This window comes from Arvicola amphibius, chromosome 14 (genome assembly GCF_903992535.2).
Source record: "Arvicola amphibius chromosome 14, mArvAmp1.2, whole genome shotgun sequence".
Lineage (NCBI taxonomy): Eukaryota > Metazoa > Chordata > Mammalia > Rodentia > Cricetidae > Arvicola > Arvicola amphibius.
In genome coordinates, this window is record NC_052060.1 from 41,207,305 (window position 1) to 41,211,968 (window position 4,664).

The 4,664-nt window shown below is 39.9% G+C and overlaps 1 non-coding gene across 1 annotated transcript; it reads left to right on the top strand.

Annotated features, from left to right (window-relative positions):
* The first annotated feature begins 4,211 nt into the window (after nucleotides 1-4,211).
* Nucleotides 4,212-4,317, top strand: LOC119801560. Its single transcript, XR_005283243.1, has one exon. It is a non-coding gene; the product is annotated as a U6 spliceosomal RNA (small nuclear RNA).
* Nucleotides 4,318-4,664: the final 347 nt, after the last annotated feature.

Consider the following 4,664-nt stretch of genomic DNA (forward strand, 5'->3'; position numbering starts at 1 on the left):
GCTGGAGTGGTCTTTTCTTCCAACATCCCAACTTCAAGTGGCTCTCCAGACATTTTAATAATATCAAAATTTATATGATGTTGCCCAGTTTTTAAAGACTAGGTAGAACAGGAAGAATAGGGTAAATTGAGTAAACTTCGTATTTTTATCAGTTTTTTTTGCATTACTACCCATGGTCTTTCTGATTTTTAGATTATGCAAAAATAGATTCAAGTTTATTTCACTTCGAACTGATCTAATTAACAGCTGCTATCTTTTTGGAATTTGCCGTGATTCTAGGTGACTATCATCAGAAAAAAAAAAATGGAATATTTCTACAACCTTTGACCTGTCTCTTTAAGATGTGCAACAAGGATGAGGAGCAAAGAATCTGCAATATTCTTTATAATTTCATGGGGTCTTCTGAGGAAATGTGCCAATTTTATGGGGACTCGTAGGGAAAAATTTTGATTTCATGTGGATTCAAGTGAAAAGGTAAATTTCATGGGATTTCTAAAAATGGCTGGATTTCTCGGGATCCATGAAATCTATGACAGCCATGGAGAAAATGGGCTGCTCCTCTCATGGTGTAAATTTCAGTGCAGTTTGCCCGAAAAGTTTAGTTCTTATCCAACTGTTATGATGTGCAAGGCACACTTTGGATCTTTCTGGACTTTTTACTCTCGTCAATCGATGACTGTGAATGCCAGAGCTGGCGCTCTGTATCATAGCCGCAAACAGGAAGATGCTGGGGACTTGGGTTTTGCTATGAACATGTAAGGTGTGGTCACTAAAAAGCGATGATGTGTCTGGGTGTCATTTTGGAGCCAAGGACAGTGTGGTGGAGCTTGCCGTGCCCATAGGGCATGATCATCACAGGGGCCTGTTTACTAGGGTGTGAGGAGACCTTAGACCCTGTTGTGACTTTTAACACAGTATGGGAAAGGAAAGATACCTAAGCAGGTGTGGATGTTTGTTTCTATGGAACCATTGTGAATACAGCAGCTGCAGTAGCTAACACAAATGTGTTGTTTGTGATCAGTGGTGTGATCATGGCCCTTCCTACCTGAAGCTATGAACAACTCTCAGCCAAGCTCCAAACTAAACAATGTAATTTTATGTCATTTTTTCATCATTTTAAAATTTATTTTACATACCAACTACAGTTTCCCCTCCCTTCTCTCCTCCCACTCCCTCCCTCCATCTTCCCGTTACCCCTCCTACCCATTCCTCCTTGATCTCCACTTAGATGGGATAAAGCCTCCCATGGGAATCAACAACAAAGCATGACACATCAAACTGAGGCAGGACCAAGCTTCTCCCCTCCCATCCCGCTCCGCATCAAGTCTGAACAACGCATCCTACCATAGGGAATAGTTTACCAAGAGCCATCAGAAATAGGTCCGGGTCCCACTGCTAGAGGCCCCACAAAAGACCAAGCTACACAATTGTCACTTAGATGCAGAGGGCCTAAGCAGTCTACTACTGGCTCCCAAGCTGTCAGTCCAGAGTCCATGAGCTCCCAAAAGCTCAGGTCAGCTGACTCTATGAGTTTCCCCATTACGATCTTGACCCATTCTTTTGCTCATATAATCCCTCTACCCTCTCTTCAACTGAACTCCCATCTCAGCACAGTGCTTGGTTGTAGATCTCTGTATCCGCTTCCATTGGGTACTGGATGAAGGCTCTGTGATGATTATTAGGGCAGACATCAACATGATTACAGGGGAAGGTCAGTTCAGGCTCTTCTCTCCTATTGCTAGGAGTCTTAGCTGGGGTCATCCTTATAGATTCCCAGGAGCATCCCTGGCACCAGATTTCTCCCTAATCACACAATGGCTCCCTCTACCAAGATATCTCCCCTATCCACTCTCCCACTCCATCCTGCAAAAACTCAACCAACCTGATCCCTCATGTTCCCAACCCCATCCGCTCTTCTCTGCTCCCTCCCTCCCAGTTTACTCAGGACATGCCATCTACTTCCTCTTTCCAGGGAGATCCATGTGTTCCTCTTAAGGTTCTCCTTGTTACCTAGCTTCTCTGGGACTGAGGATTGTAGCCTGGTCATCATTTGCTTTACATCTAATATCTACTTATGAGTGTGTACATACCATGTTTGTCTTTCTGGGTCTAGGTTATCTCGTTCAGGATGATTTTTTTTTCTAGTCCTATCTATTTGCTGCAAATTTCATGATATCACTGTTTGTTTTTATTTTTCCACTAAGTAATACTCCATTGTGTAGATATATCACATTTTCTCCATCCATTCTTTGTTTGAGGGACATCTAGATTGTTTACAGGTTCTGGCTATTATGGATAATGCTGCTATGAGCATGGTTGTGCAAGTGTCCTTGGGGTATGGTTGAATATCCTTTGGGTATATGCCCAACAGCAATATTGCTGGGTTTTGAGGTGGGTTGATTCCCAATATTCTGAGATTCCTAAGATAACCTGCTCTTAGGAATCATTCAGCACACAATTAAAAGTAAAACTTTATCTTAGCATCTAATCTATTGTTAGATTTCAATGTGCATAAAGTTCCCCCACATATCAAAATGTCCATGGACATAAAAAGTAGTGTAGATGCAGGAGCCATTTTTCTCATCCTGGGCCACTGTTGCATGATTTCTAGTATTGGTAGACTCTTGCCTCCCAAATGCACACAATGACTCCCCATTATGTCATGACAGAACTTTCAAAATTTCTTCAAGGTAGAACTTATGGATCATCTTATTGCCATTTATATTGGCTTAATGTCATATACAGACATTTCCAAATGGGAAATACTTGCAGATGTTTCTTCTGCTTCAAGGTTTTCTGTATGTCCTCATTCGTTTCAGGCTAACCTCAAGTCACGATCATGCAGAACCTCCCTAGTCTTGGTCAGTAGCATTCCTCTTGATTCATCATCTGTTAACTTTGGGCATGTGTGTCTTCTTAAGCCCATCAATTGCCAAGGCAGTCAACATAATATTTATTGGAAATACCTTGAGTGCTGGTCTTGGGGATAATTCCTCCATATTCTAGTTCTGATTATCACCACAAACATTCTGTTTTATAAACTCGTCTTTATGCATTGTCTCTCATCATTCCTCATAGGAAGTTCCTTTGGATATCAGTCCGGGTGCACAGACCTGGTACCCCTGATTTCATCTACTCTCTAGAAAGGAAAGGCAGAAGGAGATCAGTAGTTACACAGGTCACCTGTATGGATCTTGGGTTTAAGTAATGAGAGTCAGATAAAGTTCCCTTTTTAGCTATTTCTAACATTAAACAGTATAAACTGGAGGTTATATGTATCCAAATTTCCTATTGCCTATTTAAATAAAAGTTAGAAGAAAAACAGAAAACAATCTAGACCTGTAGAATTCATTTTCTTAATTTTTCATGGAGTGTCTGGTTTCCTGTTAGACAATACTATCTTTTTTTTCTATGTAGCTTAACTTTTGACACATTTTGTATAAAGTTTTAAATTCTAAATATAGTTATATTAAAGAAATTATTTTGCATGTTGAAAGCACTGGACTGCTTTCCCAATGAGACAAACTGACAACGGTGTTCTTTGTGTTTTTAGCAGTGTGTCTAGAACCAAGTGAAAATCCGAAGTGTAGTTTCGAGCACAGAGCACAGTAACTCACAGGGAGTACATTCATGATCTTAAAACCCGGGACAGAGATAACTTTCAAAAATTAGAGACTTAGCACTTTCTGTCCAAATATTTACCAAACAGAAAATTTAAAATATTGCCTGAAAATAGTTGTTATTTAAAATATAGAAGTCCCACAAAACTAAAAACAAATTGCAAGCCATAGATGTTTGCATGATGATTGGAAAACCATCCTATCATAATCCTTTCCAGGAAAGAGTCTCCCTTTGACCCTGAATGATAATATCACAAATACGAGTAGTATGTCACTTTCATCATATACAGCATATTTCATCATATTCATCATATATATCTTTGGATGAAAGATTCAAGGGGGTGGGTCAAAAACAGCTTCAGGAGTTTATCATTTAGCTTGGATGCTGGGCCTCCCTACCCTCACAGCCCACTGGCACAGACCACAACTTTCAGAGTCAAGGAGCTGGCTTCTTGGCCCTTATCCTCCTTTAATGTTTCTTGTTAGTCTTCAATAGTCTTCAATTCTCCGACCCTCTGCATTGTTTTTTTATCTGTTAAATAATGCCGTTTTCTTCCTAGGGTTGTTATAGAAGTAGGTATAAAAAGTAGTGTGCTCACTTTGGCAGCATATATAATAAAATTGGAACGATGCAGAGAAAGTTAGCATGGCTCCTGCAAAGAATGACATGCAGATTGGGGAAACATTCCTTAATTAAAGAAAAAAGTAGACTGTGAAAAATGATTGAATAAGCTGTAGAACGCTATGCAATATCACAATATCAGTAAGATGATTCTTCATTTTTCATTTACTTTCTATACCGTGTCTACTCATGTCCTGCATGAAGACAGCGACTGCAAAGACAGACTTGGTCTGGGGAATCCTTCTAAGCCCTTCCAAAACCTTGCAGAGAGCCTTAGTATTCATCTAGTCTGAGTCAGTCTCAGGCCACTCCCTGGTGTCATTAAATCTTTGGATCTTTGGGAACTTGTACAGCAGGTTTTTTTTTTTTTTTTTTTTTTTTTCCACAAACCAAGCTCTTGCATTCCAATAGAGATGCTGTAT